At 43.1% G+C, this 21765-nt stretch overlaps 1 protein-coding gene across 1 annotated transcript in view; it reads left to right on the forward strand.

Moving 5' to 3' along the window:
• Positions 1–21765, forward strand: part of LOC311140261 (uncharacterized protein) — an 81654-nt gene that overhangs the window by 46940 nt on the left and 12949 nt on the right. The window contains exon 12 of the transcript XR_014614130.1: positions 6394–6549. The gene's annotated coding sequence lies outside the window, so the exon portion shown is untranslated. The remainder of the gene's footprint in view (positions 1–6393; positions 6550–21765) is intronic.

Raw genomic sequence — 21765 nt, forward strand, 5'->3', positions numbered from 1 at the left:
GCGAGTGGCAGGAACAGTCCGAGTTGGGCCGACGACGCACACCGTAGTCTTGGTGCGTAGAGCAGAGACAGGCCGGGCTGGGCTGGCGACGCACCCCGTAGGCTTGGTGCGGGGCGCAGGAACAGGCCGAGCTGGGCTGGCGACGCACCCCGTTGGCTTGGTGCGTTGAGCAGGGACAGGCCGGGCTGGGCTGGCGAAACGCACCACAGACTTGGTGCGGGGAGCAGGAACGGGCCGAGTCGGGCTGGCGACGCGCACCGTAGGTTCAATGCGAGGAACAGGAACAGACAGAACCGCACTGGGGACACACACCCCTGGCCCTACACGGGGATCAGGAACGGGCCGGACCGGACTGGAAACACCCCCCAGTACCTCTCGCCGTGCCTCCACACTTTCCATCCCCTTCGTAACCAGTGGCCCCCTTAAACTGGCGGCCATATCTGCCAACCTCTTGCACTCCTCCGGGCCGTACACCTTCTGCCCCGACGTCGTGAGCCCCCCCCTAAAAATTTTCTGGGGGTCTCTCCTCTCGGTGGACCAGGCCCCTATAGTCCTCTCCCAACCTTCGCTCTTCTGTCTCCACCACTCGTCATCCAACTCCTGGAAACGCTGCTTGGTCTCGTTGTGGTGGGTTTTTCTGTCAAGGGCGCCAATGAAATACGACCAAAGCGCAGCGTTGGGAGTGAACATGATGAATTTTAATGTTGAAACACAACAAAACAAAACACGATCCGTAACGTCCTCAGTACACCGACTGAACATAGAACATAGAAACATCGCACCCCAAGGTGAACAATGACAGTTTAAATATGGCTCCCAATCAGAGATAACGAGCCGACAGCTGACACTCGTTACCACTGATTGGGAGTCACTCAACCAAACACAGAAACAACCAATAACCACCCAACCAACCCAAACACAACAATACTTAACACACTCTGGCTAAAATACCAAGTCCCGGAACCAGAGCGTGACACTGTAGGTCTATAACCTCTCACATAGCCTTAATATTAACTCCTGCACAATTAAGCATTTCTTGCAGTAAAATGATAGGCCTACACCAAATATAGGCTACATTTCTACTCGGGAACAGGAGTAGAGAAATGTTGATCTTGAGCGAATGTGAATGTGCAGCGGGCGCCTCTACAAACAGTATCTATCTTTATCAGCATCATAAAAGCTGATAGTATTTCAACCACATAAAATATGCATCCAAGCCGAACTGAAATCTTATCAGAAACATGTTGGGTCACTTTCACAGCTTTATATTTCTTTACAACCGGTCAAACTGATTTCATTTGGACATTTTGGCCAGAAATGTTTGTTATTGGACTTTCTCCCCGGTCCCTAAACATATTTTCTACATGAAAGAAGCAGAGATCACAGAGAAAACTTTACCAATGTCAACTAGATTGAAGCATTCATTCTATCGATGAATGTCATTGTTCTGGTGAGCAAGATTAGTCTTCTAGGGCAACATATAATGACAGAAGAGAAGCTGCATGTATCTAATTATAGACAAGTTGACTAACAAATAGCCTACCAAAATGTCGAAAATGATAAGTAGATCAGGCCAAAAAAAAATCCTGCACCTCCTGTCAAAAAACAGTTCTGCCGTCTCTGACTGTAGCCTACAGCGCATTTTCTTTATTAGCGGGATAGGTCGGGTGCTGGCCTCAGATTTTCACTTTATCACATTATAGTCGGGAGGTTGCTAATAGTTATTAGCAATTGCAGGCGGTTGCAGGTGAAAAAACTGCTGACCCGCGCAGCGCTATTTGTGTGTGTGTGTGTGTGTGTGTGTGTGAGTGTGACTGTGAGTGTGAGAGAGATTCTGCATGGAAGCATTGGTCCTCTGTCTCTCAGGCCGTCAGAATGAGGAATAGCAAACAGCTGGCCAGTGGAGAGAGGAGAACCTCGGATGAAAGAGGTGTCACCCACCAGGTCATTCAGCTGTTACTGCTGCTGCTGCATGGTGAGGAGGAGGAGGAGAGACAGAGGAGCAGGAGGAAGATTAGGAGGATGAGGAGGAAGAAGAAGAACAGGAGTTGCATCAGCTCACCAGTCCTTTCCCATCGCTGCAGGTGTCTAATGGTTATGTGCCACAAGACCTTTCTGCATGATCAAGACTGATAATGTCTTGCCATGGCTGCCACTGGTGTTTCAGGTTGTCTCTGGAGACATGTTAGTGTGGTCTTGAAACGTCTTACATTCTCCTCTTTAGTTTCAGGTCATCAGCCAGTCACTCAGCAGAGGGAATTTAATGGACAGCTCTGTAGTCACCACCCACCCTGGACATCCGAATCATTGGCCAGAACACCACTTTTATGTCACAACAACATTGTTTCAATATACATTGTTGAAAAACAACTTTCACAATGACTGACTGAAAATGCTTTTGTCCACTGGCGGTCCGTGCCCAAAACAATAAACCAAAGAGAGACAATGAAGAATGCCTTTGAAGTGACAAATAAACATGTGAGGCCCTGGACAGCTGTGGATTTATGACGATGACAAATCTGCATATAATCTGCCCTAATCGTGCATGCCTTTGCTCCTGGTTAAGATAAAAGCATCTCTCTTCTCACTACATTCCCAGCGATGACTGGTGATGTCACCCAGAGGAGTGGGAAAGTGTCGGGTCCGAGGGCCCACAGCTTCTGGTTCCCCTGACTGGCTTTGAAGTGTGCTACCGGCTGCCATGACACACCGTGACACACCCCACCCCAACCCACCCTACCCCATACCCCCATGGGGAACAAGAGAAGACACTGGTTGTGTACCAAATGACACCCTATTCCCTATATAGGGCACTACTTTTGACCAGGGCCCACATACACAAATTTCACCCCAATAGGGCTCTGGTCAAAAGTAGTGGACTACATAGGGAATAGGGTGCCATTTGGGATTCAGCCCCTCACCACTGATACCTGGCGCTAAACACACTAGGGAAGGGAAAACACATCCACATATGCTATTGCATGACTTCATGATGTTTACTGGACTATATAAATATGTAGGGGTATCCCTAGTGCAGAATGGGCTACAGCACAGACTCATAAATATGTAGGGGTATCCCTAGTGCAGAATGGGAAACAGCACAGAATCATAAATATGTAGGGGTATCCCTAGTGCAGAATGGGCTACAGCACACTCATAAATACGTAGGGGTATCCCTAGTGCAGAATGGGAAACAGCACAGACACATAAATATGTAGGGGTATCCCTAGTGCAGAATGGGCTACAGCACACTCATAAATATGTAGGGGTATCCCTAGTGCAGAATGGGCTACAGCACAGACTCATAAATAGGTAGGGGTATCCCTAGTGCAGAATGGGCTACAGCATAGGCTTAAGTGGTGGTGATAGATTCCTGGTTGGTAGATAGCAACATCTGTTGGAAGTGGTACAGACTTGTTGTAAGACAGTTGTATGACCTCCATGCAACTTCAGATGTAGGCAGCAGGGGAAGCTGTTTCCTAGAAGATGAAGAGTGAACGCCAGTGTTTTATCTGTTCCTTCCTGCTGCACCCAGCTGCTGGACAACAACAGTGTTTATTTGTCCAAGTGCTTCTCTGTATAACCCTTCCTTCCTCCCACAACTCTCTGAGGTGTATTCTGAATGTTTGTGTTGGATGACATACTTTACCTAGATATAGGGCCTATGTCCTCTAGGTCATGTGGATAAATCATTTTCTTTATTTTATAGGCATGTATAAAATATATAGGTTGTATATTTTTATGGTCAAAATTAGGCAAACAGAGTATTACTGAAATCCACTTTTGACATTACACTCCCATGACGATTCTGACAAATACCTCAACACATTGGGTGTGTCCCAAATGACACCCCATTCCCTACATAGTGCACTACTTTTGACAAGAGCTCTATAGGGTGCCATTTAGGAGACAGGCAGTATTACTGAACTCCTCAGGTAAGTTTTTGTCATGACACTCCCACGACGATTGATTCTGACAAATACACTCCAGCCATAAATCATTGAAATCCCTCAGTAAATCAGAGTTCATCCCTCATTGTGGCTCCCCTCCTCTAACAGGGGGAACACAGCAGTAAACCCTCCACAAGAAACCTGGTCTCAGAGCACTTCGTATTATTCTTTATGTAAATTCGAGACACCCCATTTCGTGTGTTATGTAGCCATCTGTCTTATGTAACCATACCAAACGTAACATATCATACTAAATGGAGTGTCTCCGATTTACTTACAGAATAATACGAAGTGCTTGTGGAGCACGTTAGCTAACCCTTCCCCTAACCCTAACCCTAACCCTAACCTTAAACCTTTTAGCTAACCGTTCCCCTAACCCTAACATTAACCCTTTAACCTAACTCCTAAACTTAACCCTAACCTTAACCCTAATCAATAACCCCAACCGCTAGCTAGCTAACGTTAGCCACCTAGCCACCTAGCTAGAATTCGTAACATATCATACATTTAGAAATCCGTAACATGTACGTTTTGCAAATTTGTTACATATAATACTAATTGTAATTTGTAACATATCATACGAAATGGGTGATTGACATCCACAAATTAATTCATACCATACGAAACGTAACATATCATACTAAATGGGTGTCCCTGATTTACGTACAGAATAATACGAAATGCTCTGAGACCAGGTTGCCACAAGACACCATGCCGAGAAAGTTTTTTTCAGTGGCCCTGAGGACACACACACACACACACACACAAACACACACACAGAGTGAGAGAGAGAGAGACCACAGATTCCCGCCCACCACAGTGGACCCCAGACACCTCAGACAGCCCAAACCAACAGAGCATAGCTGCTGCCTGGCTGTAGACCTACTGCAGTCAGCCTGCTCACCTGCAGCTAACTCACTGCACTTTCTCACAAAGACAAACATGACTTTTCAATATAAACCCTATCACTCGTTAATAACATTCCTTTGTGATATGCAATCTATAGTAAGAGCGGGACAAAGTAAAAACACAATGATAAGGTAGTCTAGTACTATTTAGATGTATGTAGGCTCATCTGTTATATCAAGGAGGCTTATTTACCGGCACCAGCAACACTGCATGATTTTTAAGACTTGTTCTTCTTTATCAAGTGCAATCATGTAGAGATTGAAATAGAACATCACCATATATCCACACATATTTATAAACACTGTTGCTATGTCTACCATCCCTCTATACCGCATAGGCTACAATTTTGATTGTACTGCTCCTGCTCTTTCATCGTAGCTATGTTTAGCCCATTCGTCATACCGCTTTTAGACACTGAGCATTCCTATTCGCTTCAACGTTAAAACAGCGCTCGCCTGACCCGAAGCCCTCTATCTGCCTTCGAGCAGGGTACCAAATTCACTTTACCGTTGCCAAATTGATCCGAGTTTCTTCTCAACTCAACGTGGTTTTGTTGTACAGAAGGTAAGATAGATAGTGTCAAATCTTTGCAATGAGATACAATAGTGCATCAGGTTGGTACAGTAGCAAACATTATCATGTTTTTAGTAGTGAATTTACTAATTTGAATCGGAATGTATTACTGTTATTTAGCCTATTACTGTCAACTCTAGCTTGGTCTGAACTTAATTGTATTTTATCACAAAAGTGAATTCCATGTTTTCATTCATAGCCCACCTGTATCCTGCCACTTGCCTTTTTATGTAAGAGGCTGTTTATTACAACAACAAAAAATGTACTTCATAATAACAGAACTGTATTCATATTGCACATACGTCACATGGATCTGCATGGCCATAAACAACCCGATATTGTCCTCCTTATTGCTTTACGCTGGTAGACAGATAAAATGCCATGCGCATTGATTCTGTCTCCAAGCAGTACCACAGCCAGGCTATAAATAGACCAATGCCCACATGTATGATCTCACCACCAGACGTGACTGAAGTAACAATGAGTAAGCTGCCTGCTAGAGTATCATCTCTGCTATTATCTCCACAGATAGATAGACATGGTGTTAAGCAGCTGACTTAAAAAGTGAGTGTTTAAATGCATTTTCATGCTGGAACAGACCGAATGGAATGGCATTAAACACCTGGAAACCATGTGTTTGATGTATTTGATACCATTCCACTGATTCTGCTCCAGTCATTACCACAAGCCCGTTCTCCCCAATGAAGGTGCCACCCACCTCCTGTGGTGTATGTATGTGTGTGTGTGTGTGTGTGTATGTGTGTGTATGTGTGTGTGTGTGTGTGTGTGTGTGTGTGTGTGTGTGTGTGTGTGTGTGTGTGTGTGTATGTGTGTATGTGGTTTTACAATACACACTATCAGTATATCTGTATTAACCCTTATCTAGATTTTTCACCTGTTGTTTACAGGGATGATCCATTCTCATCAGCATCATAATATATGTGTATCTCTTGTTCCACAGTCAGCTTCTCCAGTCAAACAGCCAAAGAGAAAAGAGAGGACAACAGCACAGAAAAAACAAACATCACAGTTATAAACCCAAAACACTCATCCTGGCTCATCGTCTACGAGCGTTACGTCTCACAGACAACGGTACGACCAACAGATCCAGCTCGTGGTAAGTGATATCCCCCCATTCCCCCTACACAATAAAAGGTATCTTAAGATACAAAAACAGGTTGTCAACATTGATTCCTTGCCATTTTAATATAATTTTTCAGGTTACACTCTAAATCCAAGAGTGGCCAGCTCAATCAATGATCAATCAGCATTGGCCGTAGGGGTGTTGAGATGGTGGTGATGTTGGTGAAAGGGCATATTTGACTGTCTTGTTGACCCCAGTGTTTGAGTTGCCTTGTTTTCTATGGTAATCTATTACAGACATGCTGCTTGATTGCTTTTATTAGATTTTTGAGGAAATTTCAGGTTTTATGAAGCTTTTGTCTCTGCCAATGTTCTGTCTCGAGGTGTCAGATGTTGACAAAATCCAACTCTTATTTCGGCATGGTAATGAGAAAACACAGGAAGCGGGGGGTTGCCAGTATTTCAACTGTGACAAGAAAAAATGCTCATGTGTTTTGACATGAAAGCCCTTCTCAGACCACGTGCAAATGACCCTTCAGTCTTTTCCCCACCTCAGGATACTGATTATATTTTTACATCAGACTTGTTCTTGGCAGTGTGAGGGCTCACAGATGTCCACTCTGTGCTATTCAGATGGCTTGAGGGGGCAGGTACCATCTGAGCAGTGTCATGGAGTGGCCGAGTCATTTTAACAGCTCCATGTACTCACAGTTGGTTTGACACAGTGCATCCTAAATGGCACCCTTTTCCCTATATAGTGCACTGCATTTGACAGAGTTGGTCACTATATAAGGAATAGGTTGCTATTTGGGATACAGCCTCAGTTTCATGGTAACAAAATGTTAATTAGATTTAAAAAATACATTTGATTAAATACAGAGGGAAGAAACAGATTGATTTGACAGGTATTGTTAGTCACTTCTAGATTATGGTAATGTTGATCTGTAGAGGTGTGACTATATTACTGAGCATATTAGCAAGTCATATCCAACGAGGCACAGCAGCAGCTGCTAGTCAACACACACTAACAAGACATTCATGTCTAGTTGGATATTTTACTTGTTGGTCCAATTCTGTGATAACACTATGAATGCAAAGTGAATGTAATGTGTTTACTGAGTTTGATGTTAATTGTTTACTGTTTTGACATATTGTTAAGAAGAATAATGCCTTTGAATGTGTTCATTCAACCAGTTAGAACAGCACTTGTTGAGCATGGGCACTGGTCAAAAGTAGTGCACTATCTAGTGAATAGGGTGCCATTTGGGACATAGATATTATTTAAAATGGGACTTATTACTGTAAATAGAAGTGTGCATTGCCTTGTAATTTAGAGGGAATTGAAACTAAAGGCCCGTTGTTGAATGACTTGGTCATCGTGGTTTCTGTTCCAAAAACACTCCTTTGATATAGTCGATGTCTCCATAGCAGAATTGATTTGATGCCTTGTTATACAGTATGTCTGGCTATGTTTTTCTGTAATGTAGAGAGGGAAATGTAATGGAACTGAAAGAGGAAATGCTGAAAATGTTGTTAATTGTATTATTCTCCCCAGAAATCCTATTGATATGAAATGGCTTTGGGAGCCTCCCCATTTGCCTTTTCACCAGATTAACGACAGTTGAAGTGATGTGAGAGTGGAGGGTTTGGGAGTACTAAGTTTCACACCAGTGATGCGTCCCAAATAGCACCCTATTCCCTATAGGGCCCTGGTTAAATGTAGTGCACTATATAGGGAATAGGGTGCCATTTGTGACATAGCCCAGTTTGATGGAAGAAGAGGAAGTAGGTGTGAGGACACTGGTCAGAGGAAGGATATACAGCACAGTAGCCAACAGTCATGTGCATAACATGACTGTGTAAAAAAATTACATTACTAATGGTAAAATGTGAACATTTGGGGAAAAAAACACATCATATTTTGCTATGTAATTATTGCCCATATGTGAACCGAAATAAGAATCTCTGACGTTAGTCATTCTTCACACACTGAAAATGTGTTCTGTCAATTTAACCAGCATTTTAGCCAGCATTAATCAGTTTACACTTGACTAATATGAATGCATTTTAGCACCAGTTGCAACAACATAAAGCAGTTAACCTTATTACTGTAAGTTTCATAAGTACAGTAGATATATAGGCTGTAACAATATCAAAATAAGGCAATTATTGACTAATAGTATGTGTTTATGGTCAATCAATATCCCACAATACATCATACAGTTACTATACATCATACAGTTACTATACATCATACATCATACAGTTACTATACATCATACAGTTACTATACCTCAGACAGTTACTATACATCATACAGTACAGTTACTATACATCATACAGTTACTATACATCATACAGTTACTATACATCATACAGTTACTATACATCAGACAGTTACTATACATCATACAGTTACTATACATCATACAGTTACTATACATCATACAGTTACTATACATCATACAGTTACTATACATCATACAGTTACTATACATCATACAGTACAGTTACTATACATCATACAGTTACTATACATCAGACAGTTACTATACCTCAGACAGTTACTATACATCATACAGTTACTATACATCATACAGTTACTATACATCATACAGTACAGTTACTATACATCATACAGTTACTATACATCATACAGTTACTATACATCATACAGTTACTATACCTCAGACAGTTACTATACATCATACAGTACAGTTACTATACATCATACAGTTACTATACATCATACAGTTACTATACATCAGACATTTACTATACCTCAGACAGTTACTATACATCATACAGTTACTATACCTCAGACAGTTACTATACATCATACAGTTACTATACATCATACAGTACAGTTACTATACATCATACAGTTACTATACATCATACAGTTACTATACATCATACAGTTACTATACATCATACAGTTACTATATCTCATACAGTTACTATACATCATACAGTTACTATACCTCAGACAGTTACTATACACAATACAGTTACTATACCTCAGACAGTTACTATACATCATACAGTTACTATACACAATACAGTTACTATACCTCAGACAGTTACTATACATCATACAGTTACTATACCTCACACAATTACTATACATCATACAGTACAGTTACTATACATCATACAGTTACTATACATCATACAGTTACTATACATCAGACAGTTACTATACCTCAGACAGTTACTATACATCATAGAGTTACTATACCTCAGACAGTTACTATACATCATACAGTTACTATACATCATACAGTACAGTTACTATACATCATACAGTTACTATACATCATACAGTTACTATACATCATACAGTTACTATACATCATACAGTTACTATATCTCATACAGTTACTATACATCATACAGTTACTATACCTCAGACAGTTACTATACACAATACAGTTACTATACCTCAGACAGTTACTATACATCATACAGTTACTATACACAATACAGTTACTATACCTCAGACAGTTACTATACATCATACAGTTACTATACCTCAGACAGTTACTATACACAATACAGTTACTATACCTCAGACAGTTACTATACATCATACAGTTACTATACCTCAGACAGTTACTATACATCATACAGTTACTATACATCATACAGTTACTATACCTCAGACAGTTACTATACATCATACAGTTACTATACATCATACAGTTACTATACCTCAGACAGTTACTATACATCATACAGTTACTATACATCATACAGTTACTATACATCATACAGTTACTATACCTCAGACAGTTACTATACCTCAGACAGTTACTATACATCATACAGTTACTATACATCATACAGTTACTATACATCATACAGTTACTATACCTCAGACAGTTACTATACATCATACAGTTACTATACATCATACAGTTACTATACCTCATACAGTTACTATACCTCATACAGTTACTATACATCATACAGTTACTATACATCATACAGTTACTATACATCATACAGTTACTATACATCATACAGTTACTATACATCATACAGTTACTATACCTCAGACAGTACAGTTACTATACATCATACAGTTACTATACATCATACAGTTACTATACCTCATACAGTTACTATACATCATACAGTTACTATACCTCAGACAGTTACTATACATCATACAGTTACTATACATCATACAGTTGCTATTCCTCAGACAGTTACTATACCTCAGACAGTTACTATACCTCAGACAGTTACTATACCTCAGACAGTTGCTATTCCTCAGACAGTTACATCAATGAGGCTGAAAACATATCTCCATAACTTTCCATACATGCATCTTTTATACTGCACATTTCACATTTCACCTACTTTGCAGTACAATTTGATACAGGATACAGGACGCATACAGTTACTATACATCATACAGTTACTATATCTCATACAGTTACTATACATCATACAGTTACTATACCTCAGACAGTTACTATACACAATACAGTTACTATACCTCAGACAGTTACTATACATCATACAGTTACTATACACAATACAGTTACTATACCTCAGACAGTTACTATACATCATACAGTTACTATACCTCAGACAGTTACTATACACAATACAGTTACTATACCTCAGACAGTTACTATACATCATACAGTTACTATACCTCAGACAGTTACTATACATCATACAGTTACTATACATCATACAGTTACTATACCTCAGACAGTTACTATACATCATACAGTTACTATACCTCATACAGTACAGTTACTATACATCATACAGTTACTATACCTCAGACAGTTGCTATTCCTCAGACAGTTACTATACATCATACAGTTACTATACATCATACAGTTGCTATTCCTCAGACAGTTACTATACCTCAGACAGTTACTATACCTCAGACAGTTACTATACCTCAGACAGTTGCTATTCCTCAGACAGTTACTATACATCATACAGTTACTATACCTCATACAGTACAGTTACTATACATCATACAGTTACTATACCTCAGACAGTTGCTATTCCTCAGACAGTTACTATACATCATACAGTTACTATACATCATACAGTTGCTATTCCTCAGACAGTTACTATACCTCAGACAGTAGGGAGGCTATATGTGTGTACATTACACTGTATATTGTAGTACATTGTTGTTATATGGGAATAGGGGATAAACCGAGGCTTGTAGGCTGTGGTTGTTGTTACATTTACTATCAAGATGAATCCTCAATATGCCATTAGGTTACCAGGCAACAGTGTGCTCTTCTGTCAAGTGCTTCTTGTATTGATTTATTTACCTACCTTGCATTTAGTTATGAGGGCAGATAGTAAATGGTTACAGGCCTATCTGGCAATAAACAAGAATATTAGCTATATTACAACAAGTTACATCACTTGATAAATTGTGTCATGCTCTTATGATAACATTTAATTTAGTTTTCCGTCCACGCTATGTACTTTATACAGTATCTCCTCAGAAATGATTGAGGCTGAAAACATATCTCCATAACTTTCCATACATGCATCTTTTATACTGCACATTTCACATTTCACCTACTTTGCAGTACAATTTGATACAGGATACAGGACGCATACTCAGAGTATGGTCTGACCAGCTGGCAAGTGTCTTCACTGACATTTTCAACCTATCCCTGACCCAGTCTGTAATACCTACATGTTTCAAGCAGACCACCATAGTCCCTGTGCCCAAGAACGCCAAGGTAACCTGTCTAAATGACTATCACCCCGTAGCACTCACATCTATAACCATGAAATGCTTTGAAAGGCTGATCATGACTCACATCAACACCATCATCCCAGACACCCTGGACCCACTCCAATTTGCATACCGCCCCAACAGATCCACAGGTGACGCAATCTCTATTGCACTCCACACTGCCCTTTCCCACCTGGACAAAAGGAACACCTACGTGAGAATGCTGTTAATTGACTACAGCTCAGCATTCAACACCATAGTGCCCTCCAAGCTCATCACTAAGCTAAGGACCCTGGGACTGAACACCTCCCTCTGAAACTGGATCCTGGACTTCCTGACGGACGCCCCCCAGGTGGTGAGGATAGGCAACAACACATCCACCACGCTGACTCTCAACACGGGGGCCCCTCAGGGGTGAGTGCTTTGTCCCCTCCTGTACTCACTGTTCACCCACAACTGCGTGGCCTCACACGACTCCAACACCATCATTACATTTGCCGACAACACTGGTGGTAGGCCTGATCACTGACGACGATGAGACAGCCTCTAGGGAGGAGGTCAGAGACCTGGCAGTGTGGTGCCAGGACAACAACCTCTCCCTCAACGTCAGCAAGACAAAGGAGCTGATCGTGGACTACAGGAAACAGAGGGCTGAGCACGCCCACATTCACATCAACGGGACTGTAGTGGAGCGGGTCGAGAGCTTCAAGTTCCTCGGTGTCCACATCACTAAGGACCTATCATGGTCCAAACACACCAACACAGTCATGAAGAGGACACGACAACACCTGTTCCACCGCAAGAGGCTGAAAAGATTTGGCATGGGCCCTTAGATCCTCAAAAAGTTCTACAGCTGCACCATTGACAGCATCTTGACTTGCTGCATCACCGCTTGGTATGGCAACTGCTCGGCATCCGACCGTACGGCGCTACAGAGGGTAGTGCGTATGGCCCAGTACATCACTGGGGCCGAACTCCTTGCCATCCAGGACCTCTATACCAGGTGTTGTCAGAAGAAGGCCCTAAAAATTGTGAAAGACTGTTCTCTCTGCTACCGCACGGCAAGCAGTAACGGAGAGCCAAGTCTGGGACCAGAAGGCTCCTGAACAGCTTCTACCCCTAAGCAATAAGACTGCTGAACAGTTAATCAAATGGCTACCCAGACTATTTTCATTGACCCCTTTTTTACACCGGCTCTATGCACGCTCACAGGACTCTACCCACACACTCACACATACTACACTGACACTTCAACACACACACACACACACACACACACACACACACACACACACACACACAGTCTTGCGCAGACAATCTTGTAGGGACATACAATTCAGTCCCATTCAAAATCTTATTTTCCCTAACCCCAAACTTAACCCTAACTCGTACCCTTACCCTAACCCTAACCTTTACCCTAACTCTAACCTTAACCCAAAAACCTAACCTTAACCCTAACCCTAACCCTAAACCTAATTTTAACCCTAACACGAATTCTAACCTAAACCCTAAACCCCCTAGAAATAGCATTTGACCTTGTGGGTACCAACAAAATGTCCCCAGTTGGTCAATTTTTCTTGGTTTACTATTCTTGTGGGCACTTATGGTCCCCACAAGTATAGTTACACACACACACACACACACACACACACACACACACACACACACACACACACACACACACACACACACACACACACACACACACACACACACACACACACACACACACACACACACACACACACACCACACACACACCACACACACACACACACACACACACAGACACTCTTTCACCTATCTACATGTACATATTCCAGATGTAGGATCTTATTTGGATTGCTCCTTTGTTGCTCAGAATTGTCCTACTTTACCTGCAAAACAATGCCATACATGATAGTGGTAGCTTTCCTATATTGAGTAAGCTATGTATACATTATGGTATATATGGTGTTTGGAGGGATTTGGGACTGTTGACATGTAGTGCTTGCCAGGGCCAGATTTAGACTGTTGACATGTAGTGCTTGGCAGGGCTAGATTGGGACTGTTGATATGTAGTGCTTGGCAGGGCCAGATTGGGACTGTTGATATGTAGTGCTTGGCAGGGCTGGATTCGGACTGTTGATATGTAGTGCTTGGCAGGGCTGGATTCGGACTGTTGATATGTAGTGCTTGCCAGGGCTAGATTGGGACTGTTGATATGTAGTGCTTGGCAGGGCCAGATTGGGACTGTTGATATGTAGTGCTTGGCAGGGCTGGATTCGGACTGTTGATATGTAGTGCTTGCCAGGGCTAGATTGGGACTGTTGATATGTAGTGCTTGGCAGGGCCAGATTGGGACTGTTGATATGTAGTGCTTGCCAGGGCTAGATTGGGACTGTTGATATGTAGTGCTTGCCAGGGCTAGATTGGGACTGTTGATATGTAGTGCTTGCCAGGGCTAGATTGGGACTGTTGATATGTAGTGCTTGCCAGGGCTAGATTGGGACTGTTGATATGTAGTGCTTGCCAGGGCTGGATTCGGACTGTTGATATGTAATGCTTGGCAGGGCCAGATTGGGACTGTTGATATGTAGTGCTTGCCAGGGCTAGATTGGGACTGTTGATATGTAGTGCTTGGCAGGGCCAGATTGGGACTGTTGATATGTAGTGCTTGCCAGGGCTAGATTGGGACTGTTGATATGTAGTGCTTGCCAGGGCTAGATTGGGACTGTTGATATGTAATGCTTGGCAGGGCCAGATTGGGACTGTTGATATGTAGTGCTTGCCAGGGCTAGATTGGGACTGTTGATATGTAGTGCTTGCCAGGGCTAGATTGGGACTGTTGATATGTAGTGCTTGGCAGGGCCAGATTGGGACTGTTGATATGTAGTGCTTGCCAGGGCTGGATTCGGACTGTTGATATGTAGTGCTTGGCAGGGCTAGATTGGGACTGTTGATATGTAGTGCTTGGCAGGGCTAGATTGGGACTGTTGATATGTAGTGCTTGGCAGGGCTAGATTGGGACTGTAAATGTGTACTGTAGTGCCAGATTGGGAAGAGGTGAAGACAGACAGAGGTTTAGAGAAAGGAGGGAGGCTGAGAGGTGAGAGACAGGTTTATAGTGCATGGCCTCAGAGCTTTGGGGCTGCATTCAAAATTGCACACTGTACCCTATTTAGTGTACTATTCTTGACCATTACCGAAATCGGTTCTGGTCAACAGTAGTGCAGTATATCGGGAACAGGGTGCCATTTGGGATGTTGCCTCCTGGGGCGGTCTATATTTGGCTTTCATGCACTGATGTGCTCTGAAGACTGTCTGAGGGATGTCAGCATCCCCCCTGTCTTGCTACAGTATAATGTTTGCAAGGGATAATAGACGAATGAATGGCTGTGGTTTTCACATCATGAAAAATGCAGCTGGTTCAGGGGGGCGAAGGGTCCTGTGTATATTCATGTATGTGTGTGTTTGAGTATGCATTATGTGTGTGTGTGAGGTTAAACAGAAGCATGCTGCGTGCAGCGCTGGAGTCTATCTCAGTGTGTTGTCATGAAGAGGAACACCAGAGGCATGTTCACACCTTTATTTATTCTGCTGTTCTTGGCTGGCGATCTGGAAGGGAGAGAGCTGCAGACACTGTACAGACAATCTCTGGGTGCATCCCAAATGGCACCCTATTCCCTATATAGTGCACTACTTTTGACAAGGGATTTATATAGTGCACTACTTTTGACCAGGGCTTAGTCAAAAGTAGTGTACTATGTGGGGAACAGGGTGCCATTTGTGACGCAGTCAATCTCTACCTAAACCATGGTGCCACTAAACCATTGTGTTACTTACACAAGCCTTTCTTCACTCCCACTGCAACTCAGTGTTTTCTAGCGGCGAGACCGCTGGCTCCATTATAAAGGAACTGTCTCTCTCCTCACTGTTCAGACAGAGCCTGGGGTCATGTGATCTAGCAGTTAGAGTGCTGCTACCTACAGCACATCTACAGTACTGTGTTGGAGTGGATTTGAATCCGGCCCACTACCCTTTCTAATGTAAAGTCTCTCCTAACTGTCCTGTCGTTCTGTCACTGTCTCTATCCAATCATTCTTATTCTTAAAAATATATATATACAGTGGGGGAGAAAAGTATTTAGTCAGCCACCAATTGTGCAAGTTCTCCCACTTAAAAAGATGAGAGAGGCCTGTAATTTTCATCATATGTACATGTCAACTATGACAGACAAAATGAGGAAAAAAAATCCAGAAAATCACATTGTAGGATTTTTAATGAATTTATTTGCAAATTATGGTGGAAAATAAGTATTTGGTCAATAACAAAAGTTTCCCAATACTTTGTTATATACCCTTTGTTGGCAATGACACAGGTCAAACGTTTTCTGTAAGTCTTCACAAGGTTTTCACACACTGTTGCTGGTATTTTGGCCCATTCCTCCATGCAGATCTCCTCTAGAGCAGTGATGTTTTGGGGCTGTCGCTGGGCAACACGGACTTTCAACTCCCTCCAAAGATTTTCTATGGGGTTGAGATCTGGAGACTGGCTAGGCCACTCCAGGACCTTGAAATGCTTCTTACGAAGCCACTCCTTCGTTGCCTGGGCGGTGTGTTTGGGATCATTGTCATGCTGAAAGACCCAGCCACATTTCATCTTCAATGCCCTTGCTGATGGAAGGAGGTTTCACTCAAAATCTCACGATACATGGCCCCATTCATTCTTTCCTTTACACGGATCAGTCGTCCTGGTCCCTTTGCAGAAAAACAGCCCCAAAGCATGATGTTTCCACCCCCATGCTTCACAGTAGGTATGGTGTTCTTTGGATGCAACTCAGCATTCTTTGTCCTCCAAACACGACGAGTTGAGTTTTTACCAAAAAGTTATATTTTGCTTTCATCTGACCATATGACATTCTCCCAATCCTCTTCTGGATCATCCAAATGAACTCTAGCAAACTTCAGACGGGCCTGGACATGTACTGGCTTAAGCAGGGGGACACGTCTGGCACTGCAGGATTTGAGTCCCTGGCGGCGTAGTGTGTTACTGATGGTAGGCTTTGTTACTTTGGTCCCAGCTCTCTGCAGGTCATTCACTAGGTCCCCCCGTGTGGTTCTGGGATTTTTGCTCACCGTTCTTGTGATCATTTTGACCCCACGGGGTGAGATCTTGCGTGGAGCCCCAGATCGAGGGAGATTATCAGTGGTCTTGTATGTCTTCCATTTCCTAATAATTGCTCCCACAGTTGATTTCTTCAAACCAAGCTGCTTACCTATTGCAGATTCAGTCTTCCCAGCCTGGTGCAGGTCTACAATTTTGTTTCTGGTGTCCTTTGACAGCTCTTTGGTCTTGGCCATAGTGGAGTTTGGAGTGTGACTGTTTGAGGTTGTGGACAGGTGTCTTTTATACTGATAACAAGTTCAAACAGGTGTCATTAATACAGGTAACGAGTGGAGGACAGAGGAGCCTCTTAAAGAAGAAGTTACAGGTCTGTGAGAGCCAGAAATCTTGCTTGTTTGTAGGTGACCAAATACTTATTTTCCACCATAATTTGCAAATAAATTCATAAAAAATCCTACAATGTGATTTTCTGGATTTTTTTCTTCTCAATTTGTCTGTCATAGTTGACGTGTACCTATTATGAAAATTACAGGCCTCTCTCATCTTTTTAAGTGGGAGAACTTGCGCAATTGGTGGCTGACTAAATACTTTTTTCCCCCACTGTTTATAAATACATTAGGTATATGCCATACATACGTACATTATCTAGGTGTGTCCCAAATGGCACCCTATTCCCTATATAGTGCACTACTGATGTGGGATGCAACCTTAGAAAACACCTATTTCTGACACTGCAGTTATGTTAGTGGAGAACATTCTACACAGTCGTGTATGTAGGGTCAGTCATCCCTCATTTCCAGTCCTGTTCCTCACTCCTCTACTCCAATGTTCCCCACTCAACATCACCTGCAGCTGGAGCCACACTGAGGGGAGAGGGGGTCAGAGCAGTCCTTACAAACCGACCACGACATTTCTCCTACAACAGCTTCTCTTTTATAAATGAGTGGGCAGTGTTGTACTGCTGTATAGCCTAGTTGGAGGAATGTTGATACTCCCCATTGCACTTATCGGGGGAGTAGCCTCGTGCCACAGAGGGGCTCTCTCAGTCACTCAGACAGGCTGCAACTGAGAGGTGTGCTTGGGGGACTGGGGCTGGGGGACCTGGCTGGTTGGGGTTTTAGCCTGGGTCCCAAATGGCACCCTATTCCCTGGGCCTGGTCAAAAGTAGTGTGCTATATAGGGAATTGGGTGCCATTTGGGACGCAGCCTGAGCCTCCCTCCATTTGTTTCCATTTCCTGTCCCAGTGCATGCTGGACCATGAATCATTCATGTCTCATCCTGTATGCATGGGAAATGGAATACATTTAAGAGGCTGTCGCAAGTGTTTAAGTTAGATTAATGTTGTGTGTTTTTTGTCTTTTTTTGTCTTGTTCTGTAATATAAAAACAAAGGTAAAGGAAAGTGTTTGTTTTGTTCGTTTAACTTTAAACTATAAATTGACTTTAACTTTATTTGATAAACAATGTGTGTTATGTCACTGTAGTTTCATATAGGGTATTCTTAGCTTGGGTCATGTTTTGTTGATGGTTGGATTAGGCATGTGCACAGTTACTCCAACGGACGTTAGGATTCAAATAACATTGTGGCTGCTACAAGTTAGCTAATCTTGTCTGTTGCCGAGTTGCCTTGGCTACAACGTCTCTCTCTCTCTCTCTCCCTCCATCTACTCACTTCCATCTAACAAACACCGGCCCCTCCGCAGCTGCAGCAATAGAGCACAAACCTCTCTCCTAGCGCAGCAGTGCTCAGATTGAATGTGTGCATAAATGTGAGGAGTAAGTATATGCGACCAGGTGTTGAATGTACATGTGCCCAGGAGACAGCCACCTTACCTTAGGTCCAGGGCCAGCTCCGTCATGACTCCCATGGTCGGCCAGTCAAAGCAGATTATTCATGATGACAATATAAATATGTACAAAAAATGAACTACAAAAAAGCGTGCCCAACTAAAGAGGTTGACTAACACAAAGAAATGCCTCTGAGAGGCTTCTGGCCTCCTCTCTCTCCCGGACTGAAAATCATCTTAATCAAATAAAGGCTTGGCTCAGCAGCTAGACCCTGTTGGTGCTGCCACCTGGGGATGGAGTGTGGAAGTGTATCATGGTAGTGTGTTTGTCTATAACACTAACCTTCCCCCCATATCATAACAAGGGCCTGTACAGATTCAGAATGCCCTTGCCCCATATCCTCTTCTCCCAGTTAGTCAGCCACTCCTGTCTGTCCTCCATCGTAAAAACATCGAGCCCAGGTTGATGATGACTTGTATCTTCAGACTGATGTGATGCTGTCACTGAGACGTCTACTGATCCTGATGGCAGAAACAGACCCTCAACAGACTTCACGGAGTCATGAGGTGTCACTCCGTCCCATTTCGTCCCATCAGCCACTGGGGTGCCCTCCTTCCCCTGGGCCGCCATGCTCCGTGTCCAAAGGGGCTCTCTCTGTTGTCTTCTTTCATCTGACAGGGGTATCTGCCACCATCCTGTGAGTTATGGGGCCTGGGAGTTATGTGTCCCCCCCCCACCTGGCGTGAAATGTGCAGAACAAACGGGCCTGGGAAATTACACAGGGATTGGACACACTGACTGGCCCTAGAGATCCAAGAACATAGGAGTCCCCCCACAACCCCTCGTAAAGACCCTCTGTCCAGATAGGTGTGAAAGAGGTTACCAGCCCATCTGTTTCCTCAACAAAATCCTCCTCCCTTTGAGGTGACAACCTGGGATCATCCTCTGCTTTCTCTCCTTTAACTGGGTGTGTTCGGACGGTCTGATATTCTCCACCAGGACGTTGACAGAATCGACAATTTTCCCAGAAGGGGTGGAGAACCCAACGGGGAAGATCCATCGTGTTCACATTAAAGGCAGAGGAAAATGTCAATCAATCATGTATGTTGGCGAGAGAGGGGAGAAATGTGTTTATAGGCTTCTGAAGGTATTGGAAAGAATAAGAAAGGTGTTCTATAAACAGGAAGAACGCGGTGCGTTTCAACATCAGTTAGCATCATCAGCAGGCAGAGCAGAAACACGATAAGATGAAAGGCTCTTTTGATCTTTAGCATGTTTCCTCAGTTTCTGATTTCTCTTTTCAATTTTAAGAATGTTAAAGGTACACTGGCTTATTCTGCCATGCCTTGTTTAGTACAGGGAACAGGGTTCAAGGGTTGGATGAAATGTTGTTCTGTGGCTCAACAGATTTGTCACATGTTGCATGCGCCCGAGTGGCGTAGTGGTCTAAGGCTGTGCCACTAGAGATCCTGGTTCGAATTCAGGCTCTGTTGTAGCTGGCCGCGACCGGGAGACCCATGGGGCGGCGCACAATTGGCCCAGCATCGTCCAGGGTAGGGTAGGGAATGGCCAGCAGGGATGTAGCTCTGTTGGTAGAGCATGGCGTTTGCAACGCCAGGGTTGTGGGTTCGATTACCACGGGGGGCCAGTATGAAAAAAATTATAAAAAAAGAATGTATGCACTCACTAACTGTAAGTTGCTCTGGATAAGAGCATCTGCTAAATGACTAAAATGTAAATGTTTTAGGCAGTAGAGGCATAAAACTGAAAAGTCTCCCATTCAGCTTCAACAGATCCCATAGCTCTGAGATTAATGTAATGGTTTTTGTTGTTCCCAGTCTGTGGATGTTAGGGATATCAGTCTAAAGCTTGTTAGTCCCAGTGTTATTGCTGGGGCTGGGTTGAAAAGTCAACATGGTTGTTACTGGATCTGAGATGAAAGGAGAGGTCAGCAACGTTGCAGCCGCTCCCAAACACAGCATTGTGTGTGTGTGTGTGTGTGTGTGTGTGTGTGTGTGTGTGTGTGTGTGTGTGTGTGTGTGTGTGTGTGTGTGTGTGTGTGTGTGTGTGTGTGTGTGTGTGTGTGTGTGTGTGTGTGTGTGTGTGTGTGTGTGTGTGTGTGTGTGTGTGTGTGTGTGTGTGTGTGTGTGTGTGTGTGTGTGTGTGTGTGTGTGTGTGTGTGTGTGCGTGCGTGCATATGTGTGTGTTGTCTTTACTGCAGGGTGGGCCATTTTTTGCAGGTTAGTAATACATTGCTGTGTTGTGTTTGCAGTTCACAGTGTACCTCCAGGGGGCACTGTTGCAGAGGGCTCCTTCGGTTTCTATCCCAAATGGACCTACAGTCCTACATACCGTTTGTTACACTTAGTCCTGCTGTCTCAGTTCACTGTACTCTGGTCCACCACAAGGGACAAACACACAAAAATGGATCTTTTAGAATCAGTAGCTAGTTTTCCATCCGATTGGGGACAGATTTTCATGCGAATACTCTAAATAAAGAAAATATGTGAATTTTCCCACCAGTGGTGTTTCCACCAAATTGTCCTTTTGAGGATAAAAATCTGTGCATGATGACATAGTGCACACAAAATGTACTTTTTCGCTTAAGTTTTCATGTACAGA

This window comes from Coregonus lavaretus, assembly GCF_964263955.1.
Source record: "Coregonus lavaretus genome assembly, chromosome: 13".
Lineage (NCBI taxonomy): Eukaryota > Metazoa > Chordata > Actinopteri > Salmoniformes > Salmonidae > Coregonus > Coregonus lavaretus.